Here is a 9,577-nt window from a genome sequence, read left to right on the forward strand (position 1 = left end):
CCTAACCTGCAGGGGGCAATAGCTTGACACGAATGACAACAAAGACTGCTGAGCTATTAGACTTAGATTTCTGACTGTGACCCTGGAATGTTGTGGAGGTTGGAAAGAGTCCTTAATTAATGTATATTGAAACAAAAGATCAGGTAAATTGTTTGATTTGTCTTCAAGCTATATTTTTAGACTAATCTAATTCAGATTTTTTTTCTTAAAGAGATTACCAGAGTTTCAGGAGACACAGTCAGTTATCTCAAAAATTATCCTAAACACTAATTGTTTACTGTAGAATTTATGTATTGTATGTTCTCCAAAAAAGAGGCAGCAGAATTAAACAAATACACTTCTCTATGTTAGAATGGATGACACAGAGTAAATGTGGGATATTTAGAATAGAAAATAAACTTTCACATGTCTAGATAGCAGATCCTCCATATTCCTTTTAAAAATCTCATCATTGCAATGGATGGAGACAATCAAACTACTGCTGCAGTGTGCTTTCTTTCCACATATAAAACATTAATTTTGAAAATCAGTTTATATTTAAATATCATGACTGATAATTAGTAAGTGATACCCTCTTAGTGCCATATAGTTTTCTATTCCAGATGGAATATGATTTGTTAGCTATGGATACTCTACACAATTTGTCCCTCCTCCTGGGTATCTCCATTCCCTCCCCCATTCCTATATCTCCCCCATTAACTAATCAGTGAACAGTGGAAACAGACCAAAAGAGGCTTTGGCTGGAGGAAGTTATTGTAGAATTTGAAGAAGAAGAAGAAGAAGAAGAAGAAGAAGAAGAAGAAGAAGAAGAAGAAGAAGAAGAAGAAGAATCCTTATCTCCTCACTGCAATCACATTAATGTTCACTATGTCAACTTTAAATGATACAAAATGCCTTGCCCAAAAGGCATCCTGATCTCAAGAAGTCAAAAGTGTAGCTGGCATTAAACAACCTTCAGTCAATCCTGGTGGGATTAACTGGGCTGAGTTTCTATATACAGCACCTGCTATGGATCTACTTTGATCACAGCAAGGAAAAAATTGATAATAGATTTTTTAAAAAAAAAGAATTGCTGCACAGGAGTGTTCTGATTCTTTTACATGGCAGAGTTTGATCTTGATTAAAAAAAAAAACCCTTTAAAACATCCTTTTCTCCCCACTATGGGAAAGATGTGGTATCTATTTTTGCTTTTCTTTAAGGAAAGAATATGGGAGTTGCTTATACCAGGAAAGAAAATTTTATTCTCCCACACCCCCCTCCCATTCTACTAAACCGTTTTAGCCGACATATGTTTGTTATCAGAGAGAGGTGCTGTGAACACACAGCCATTTTCTTAGCAGCTTTTTGACTGTATGTTACCATAGTCCCACAAGGCATTGGTCCTTTCCCATTGGGAAGTCATGAATAAGAGACTATGAAGCTCGCGCGTCAGATCTTCCTCAATTAATCCACCATTAGCATGTTTGGGATCCACTACTGGATGGTTAACAGCAGCTTTTGTAACTGTAAGCCGACCAGACCCAATTACGCTCTGCTAAAAATGAACTCTTTGCAGATCAAGCCTCTCAGGCTGTCAGTGTTTTCCTTTTTCCTATTTTAACGTTTGTGCACAGTGGCAGGAGACAGATGGTGAAGATGAGATCGATCTGATTGCATTAGATGATTTTTTTTCCCTTCCCCACTCCTTTCTGGAAGCTCACATCAGCTGAAGGCTATCGCCTGGGACTCCTCGGAAGCATGAGCAAGCTGCCACCACGCGAAGGCACTGGGGCACAGCCAGCGCCTGGCGCCGAGGTCCTTTCCCAGGGCTTGTTAACACTGTAACCCGGACTCCGAGCCTACCTCCTGCACATCAGTTGCCTCCCAGGCTTCTGCACACAGCTGGAGTCCTGCTTGAAACCTGGATTTAGAGGGTAAGCACTTCCATTGAGACAGATTTGTGACAGTTACTTCGCTATACCACAAGACAGATCTCAGCTAATGTAAAGGATGTAGGATGTGTGGGAGAGGGAGACGATGTTTACATCGATAAATGTGTTTCTTTTTGTCTGAGAATGGAGTATTATTCAGCAAAGCTGTGTATAGTGTTTTTCCATTGATTTTCACCCTCCTCCCTGTTTTTCCCCTCTCCCTGGTGTTTCCCCCTTTCTACTTAAGAGGGAAGGAGAGCGAGGGAGCAGAGAGAGAGAGAGAGAGAGAGAGAGAGAGAGAGAGAGAAGATTTCTGCTTTAGCTTAATTGGCTTATTTCCTCAAACCGATTGCTTTGTCGCGTTTCTTTATGTATATTTGGTTCCTAATTACCAAGCGTTTAACTGGGATGGGTGTTGGAGTGTGGGGGATAAGATGGGAAAGTAGTGGGGACCAGCAGTCAGTGGAGGTGGCCTTGAGAGATCAAAAGGTGTTGAAATCCACCCCACACACACACCCTGCGCCCCCAAAACACACCTCTAGTTATTGGGGCTGGAGAGAACTATAGGTTCTAATAAACATAGCTTGCAGGAGTCGATGAACAAAGGTGTCCAATGCGGACCTCAGCCTCCTCTGACACCCGGCCACCAGCAGTCTCTAAATATTCACCAGGAAAGTGTAAGTTCATCAGCAGACGCCCTGATAGTATTGGGCTTTTTCTCTTTTCTGTTTTTGTGTGTACGGTGGAGAAGGGAGGAGGGTGTGTGTGTGGGGGGAAATCCGACAGCTTAAGGAGGTTTGAATTGAATATGCACCCAGCGGCAGTGGTCTCGTAGGAAATGGTGTTCTTTTAGTCGGCTGGAGCTAGAGAGAGCTGTGGTTAGAGCTCAGAGCGTCAGTTCTGCTCAAACTGCTGCCGGCCTGGGCGGAGCTGTCCACTCATCCAGGTGCTGAAGCTGCTGGAACCTTTGGGTAGGTAGGCAAAGGGCTGGCACTGCTACTTAGGGAGAAAAAAACGCCTATCAACTGCGTTGTTCTAGTTTCCTAAAGCATGAGAGTCTGTAGAGGTGTGTGTGATGTGTGTGTGTCTCTGTGTGTGTGTCTGTGTGTTTTATTTAATTCTAATTGTGACCGGGCTAACTAAACTAAAAGAGACTGACTACTCGGTAGCATTGAAAAGCTGTGTGGGTATGTATGCTGTGATTCTGATGCACCATGTGTTGTGTATGTATGTGTGTGTGTGTATGCTGTGTTGTGTTGTGTGTGTGTGACTTAATGATCCTTTTGAATTAAAAACATACCATTTAGGAAATCAAATCCTATCTATATAATGCGTGTCTTGTTTTCCTTTTAATGGTAGTTGAGATTGAAATAGAAGAGTTCAGAAGCAAAATATACACCTTGCTCTTACACTATTGCATTACTTTCCCTAAGGGCTTTTGTTTCTAGGAGTTCAAGCTGAAAAGAACCTGTCAGCTTTCTGGATTTTAGGGTGTGTGTGTGTAGGGGGGGGTGGTTGTAACACCAGAGAAAAGCTCTTCCAGTTTATAGCTATGTTAGGTAATGGCAGAAAATAGTGCTTATTAATTTGTTAAATTGGTATCAGTCTTTTGTAAATGGTGTACTTAAGAGTTATCTGCAAATAACATAAAACAGGTTAGTGAGTGAAAATGCTGTTTTTCTTTTGAGTTGTTTTAAACAGGCATTAAATCATAAAATCTAGACTTCCTGTTGGCTTTTCTATTTGTAAGTAACATGTCAGGAAAATGATGAGTTGGTGTGCCTGGAGAGTGTTATGTTTAAAAATAATAAGAGCAAGCACAACCTAAGTGCCTTAAATCACAACCAGGTCAGTTAGAGATGAGTTAGGGTAGTGGGAGAAATTCTGTTATATAATTACTCCTTGATGAAGAGGTATTTGCACTTACATAATTTGAGAAAGCGTGATGTCTGTTGCATGTTTCCATCCCCCTCCCTATTCCACTCACATGGATGTACTTCCATGTATTTGAGAGTCAAGGGAAAGGCAAATTTAGAACTTTCTAATGGGGCTACAACATGTCTTGGGTAGTGACGTTGCACTTGTCCGTTTTATTTAGTGAACAATAAACCCCCATTATCAGAATATCCACCTCAGGGTCTTAAAACAAAGCTTTTCAAGTAAGGGCCATATTGACCATCAAAGAATCACAGAGATTCTCTCTGGAAGTCAAAATTACTCACTTTGCAAAGGAGTTTTTATTGGTTTTCTTCTTCTTAAAATTATTTTTTTATGAAGACAGAGCTTCAAAGGTTTTTCTGTAGAGGTGCTCACAACAGCTGCACAGCAATTCATTTATACTGTCTATTAAAAGAGTGGGTTATGAAATTAAACATTATTGTAGTTTAAAATGATGCTTAAATCATAGAAACTCTACCAGCTTGTCAGCTCAGTGAGTTCAGAGACTATGGAAAATGGGTTTAATTATTTTGTGCCTGGAAGCTTTTTTTTTTTTTTTAAAAAAAAAACCAAAACCATTATGCTGTATATAGCTCCAAGGCCTTCAAAGGAGAGATGCCTATTTTTGTAGATCTATAAGTATTTGATTTCAAGTAGTAAATTGAATGAGTGTTTATTTTCTGTGATCTTGGTCTTCAGCAAATGCATTTCCAAAACACACTGCTGAAAATTTCACCCAAGCATGACCTGATTTTTATTTGAGCCTCACTTCTTCTTCAAGCCGTCTAGGCAAACACATTTGTAATATCTGTGTGCTTAACTATGCATGTCTCTTTCAGGGTTCTCTCGCCGCCAGGACCCTCAATCAAAGCACCTAGAGTGGGCTGACCGAGACCAGAGTGGACAGGGAGGAGAGCAAGCACGGAGAAAGGCACTGGGAGATTGAGAAGGTAAACTGAGGGTTACTTGTCACTCCCCACCCACTCTGTGCCCAAACTGCCTTGGCACATCGTCCCTCCTCTACTCTACAGGGAAGAGATCGCTCTTCTCCTTCTGTGTTAAGTGCTTGGTTTTGTGGTTTATCTTTCAGCACTGGAAGCAGAGAAGCCATTTGGATTTGGGCAGGAAGCAGCCGAGCACCGCTTTGGATCCTTCTGTAAAGAAATCGAGTTATGGATTTATGGTCCCGGTCAAGCTCAGCCCAGCCCCAGCCAGGGGCGGGCTCAGCAGCCAGAGTTCTGGTGGCGGCGGTGGCAGTGGCAGCAGCAGCGGCGGCGGCGGCGGTGGCAGCAGCAGCGGCAGCTTGGTCCTCTGACTCTCTTCGGTGACGGGTATTCTTGGGTGGATAATACGGATTACGTTGTTATTGCTTAAGAATACGCGTAGTCGAGGAGAGTACTAGCGGCCGCCCCTCCCAGCCCCCCAAGCCGGCCACGGAGCGCGCGTGGTTGCCAAGGTAGCACTTTTCTCGTTTCCTTTTCCTCGGGTGTTTTTGCGCTGGGTTCCCCCCAGAAAGGCTGTGCGCGCACCTCTGGTGACCCGGGCGGGCTGGAGCACGGTTGCGCGCAGGGGGTGGGGGTGGGGGCGGGGAGGGGAGGGGCGGGGGAAGGAGGGGGTCTGTGCTGCCCAGGCTGCTCAGGGCCATTCGCATCCCCTCTGGCTAGTGTCCTCTCTCGGGTGGGGTGCGGCGGCTGTGCTGTTGCGGGGGGAGCGGACCTACGCGGACTGGGAGCTCCCCCAAAGTTGGGCATGTCTGCGAGGCCTGGAGCAATTGGGCAGCGCCTAGAGCGAGGGTCGCCCCCATAGGCAGGGCGTGTCCGTGGGCGAAGGGACCCCCCGCCAGCCTGCAGACGCGCGTGACTTCGCGAATCCCGGGCCCGGGGCGGTGCCGGAGCCCCAGCCCCGCCCGGCCGGCCGAGCCACTCCGCAGCCAGACGTGGCGGCCAGGCTGTAGGGAGGGGGCGGGGTACAAGGGTTGGGTCCCCGCGGAAGTTTGAGATTGCAACTGTGGTGGGTTTCTTAGGAGCCCACGTTTTCTTTTTACGGATTCTCCGCGAAGAGGTGGAGGCCCAGGATGGGAAGCGGATTGGTTGCACTGTGTGGCACGGAGCTGGGACCTTCCTGAGAGAGGTTGGGACAGGCAGTAGCTGTCAGATGTCCAGTTTCTTTGGGACCTTTCTCCAGCGCTGCCTTCCCTGCCTCTGTCTTTAGGATCAGTATCCAACACCAACAACCCTAAGGCGCGTCCCCCATCAGGTCTGCTGCGAGGGGACGGGAGGAAGAGGAATCCTTTCCCTTCTTCTTCCAGTTTTTTGTTGATTTGTTTCAAGTATTAATGGACGATAAAGCAATACGGATTCGCCCCCTCCTAGCGAAGAGCCAGCAACTGCCCACGACCCCCTCCAGCACGCCCCGGGCACTTGGGGACCAGCGCACATGGCGGGATCTCAGCTGCGCAACTGAAGCTTGGAAAAAACGGTCCGAGGTGGAGGCGCGGGCGAGGCGAGGCGAGGCGAGGCGACCCCTTAGCTCTGCAGCTCACCTCTCCCTCTTGCGAGGTGCCACCAAAGGCCCCTCGGGTAGTGGCACTTGCAAGGTGGAAGGAGAAATTCTGGGGTCAAGAACGCATCAGGCGCCCAGAAGCTTCCACCAGGCGCGGCAAGACACCAAAACCAGGTTTCCTCCCTGCGTGGTGGCTGTGGCTTGTGCGCGGGGCTGAGTTCCTGGGAAGTCAAAGCTGCAGGAGAATGAAAATTAGAACCCTCCCTCCAGGCGTCCCTGGACCCATTCTCAGCTGGGCTGCCCTCCAGACACCTTGTCCCTCTGCAGGATGCGCCTTTCCTGGGCACGACTTGCACTTCCCCCACAGGAGCAGACTGAACCCTAGAGAGCCTGAGAGCAGTGTCTTGGAGGAAGCAGACTCTCCCGGTGTCTTTTCCATGTAGGATCTAGCCTTTCTGGCTTTTCTTCCAGTATTTACGACTCCCAGGGAAGGGCACTCCATGCTCCCCCAATCCCTATCCCGTTGTGTCTTTCTGATCCCACAAGGACGCTAGGGCCATCTACACTCACAGCAATGTTGTGTTGAGGGAAGAAAGGGTGGGGCTCTTTGCAGATACTTCATGGGGGTGAGTTCATTTTAAGAATGAGATGAAGTAGGGGAGAAAACACAGATGCTGTCTTTGCACTTGACATTCTATCACTACCAAGAAAATATGTAACTACTCTTGTTGCCTTCATTGTTCCATGACTTATCTTCCATCTCTAGGGATCCATCAGTTGGTAATTAAGGGCTTTTAAATATTGTGTTTGTTGTGTATTTAACGAAATCCAGTATGTCTACTGATGGCGTTGTTTCATGAGGAAACAAGAAAAGTAGGGAGAAACGAAGTGACCTAGACAGCAGATTATTTATGGGTAGTTGGTCTCATGCTGGTTGGCTAAAAAAATAAGTGTGTAAGGTTTAAAGGCAGACAGAGCTGTGGGTCTGGTGTGAGAGTGTGCATGAAATGGAAGATGTAATGCTCCACCATTTGTTGTGGGAATGAGGTGAGGAATACCTTTTGAAAAACATTAGCTATTTCATTCAGTTCTTTGGCACTGGCACTTGAGCTTATGGTTGCAGTTGCTTCATAAATGAATAATAAGTTTTAGAATGGATAATTGCAAATGCTAGTGATGAATCTAAGGGAAGTTTCTTGTGGTAAACAAAGTATTTTCATTTTTTTTTTTGATCAAGTGGTTTAAATACTTATTGCTTTCTTTCCTTGCAGAATTATTTTCTTACAAAAGTTTCCATTAGGTGTCAGTCTGACTGAGCTAGTTCGCATTTAAGTTGGGGATGTGGGTATTTCACCAGTTCAGGCCTTTTAAAATAAGTTTAAAAAACAAAACTTTATTAAATTGAAATTTCTGCAGTTGTTATTTTTATAAGATATCTTTTTTCCCTCAAAAAATAGAATTTTAAATTACTTCACCACTAGCCAGTTACTGCTTTTACCCTGTCAGTATCATACCCAAGATGAAAGAAGTGCAGAGAACTTCTTGGTGAGTTTCATGTTAGACCCAGATAACACTGAGTAGTCACAATTGTTGACTTTCATTTGATGTCCACCACGTGCTAGAAGAGTAAGCATTCTTTTTCCTAACACTTGTTTTGCCTTAAAAGGTCAATAGAACTATTACTTTAATCAAATGTGGGTATAGCTTAGACCTATTCATTTGATAATATTCTCAAATTTTTATGATCACAATTAATGGCTTATTGATGGAAGGTTTTAGTTTCCCATCAAAATTTACATAATGTCTATAATGCTCAGTTTCATACTATAATATTCATTAGTAGATGTCAGAAACATCTTGGTTGTTGCTTTGCTACTGAGCCTCAGGTAAGGAGCTTGGTAGATCCTGTTTTTTACAAAGAATTTGCTTATTTGTATTCTTTGTGCCTGTGGATTGAGTTTTGATGTTTCTGCCTGAATAAAATTTCAGTGAATGGTGATATTCAGGATTAATGATCACTAGAGGATCGTGAAAACTTGTATATGAATGCAAAAGAAAAAAAATATTGGACCGATGATCTTGATGAAGTATACTTGTAAATAACTAATCATATCTTGGAGCCAGGATCTGTCCCTAAAGCTATTGTGAGCCCAAGAATGAATGAAGTCATTGCTGGTGTCACAGCACTGACAATCTAGAACCAGGGCAGAGCTTCAAAACAAGTCTATGGAGAGGAGACCAATGATGAAGTAGCATTCAGTGGATAGAATGTTATCATTTTTATTATATTCCATATTAGTAATGGTAAATTTTCAAGCAGAAAACTAGAAAATGAAGGAGGATGTGATGGGGATATTGGGAAATATTTTTATGATTTTTAAGGAGCAGAGGGGAAGGACTAAAGCCATAGAAGAGACCACAGTGTAAGGCCATCGCCATTACTCACCATCTTCACATTGCACAGGTGTAGCTGTCACTGTATCCCAGAAATGACAGGATGATATTCCTACAATGTTAAGAGGTGTGTGTTCTGCATAGTAGACTCAGCACTTAAAAGTAAATTTGCTTTGAGAATATTTTCAGTAAGAAGAGAAAATAATATTAATGACATCAGAATACTTGAGGACTTTTCTATTACTTCCATTTGGCTATTACATTTAGCTATTGGTAACTGTACAATTAGCATAAATGCTAAAGTGGTTTTACGAAAATACTTTTGCAGTAAATTTGTTTTTAAATTGTTTTAAGAGTTTTTTTCCAGGCACTTGCAATTTAAATCATTACTTACAAGTCTTGAATTTCTGTCTGGAAAACATTTTGTGTGAGGTAGAAAATAAGCATTTAATTTGAAAAAACAATGCAGTTTATCCACAAAAGTGTAAGCTAAAATGCGATACGGAATTTAAAATTTTCTTGAAATGTATGTAGTACCTGGAGTTGAGTTTGTTGAGTGCTGACTAATAGGAGAAACAAGTTATCTCTAATGTTTATATTGTTGCTTGGATAACAAATTTGTAACCACTTAAAGCTTTTGAGTATGAGTTCTGTTATATTCTGACTGATAATAATTTTGACTAAGTAAGAAAATCAGAACTTCAAAACCATTACAAAGTATTATATCTATACGAGTGTAAGGTCGACACTTTTCATTTGCTTTGTATGTGAAAATAGCCTGCTGTTTCCGTATAATCCATAGTACCTTCAAAATACATACCTGTGCCAATTA

At 43.3% G+C, this 9,577-nt stretch overlaps 1 long non-coding RNA gene across 1 annotated transcript; it reads left to right on the forward strand.

The window, feature by feature from the left end:
- The first annotated feature begins 1,324 nt into the window (after positions 1 to 1,324).
- Positions 1,325 to 5,415, forward strand: LOC141415101 (uncharacterized). The gene is made up of 3 exons (XR_012440128.1): positions 1,325 to 1,914; positions 4,689 to 4,799; positions 4,940 to 5,415. It is a non-coding gene; the product is annotated as an uncharacterized lncRNA (long non-coding RNA).
- Positions 5,416 to 9,577: the final 4,162 nt, after the last annotated feature.

This window comes from Castor canadensis, chromosome 12 (genome assembly GCF_047511655.1).
Source record: "Castor canadensis chromosome 12, mCasCan1.hap1v2, whole genome shotgun sequence".
Lineage (NCBI taxonomy): Eukaryota > Metazoa > Chordata > Mammalia > Rodentia > Castoridae > Castor > Castor canadensis.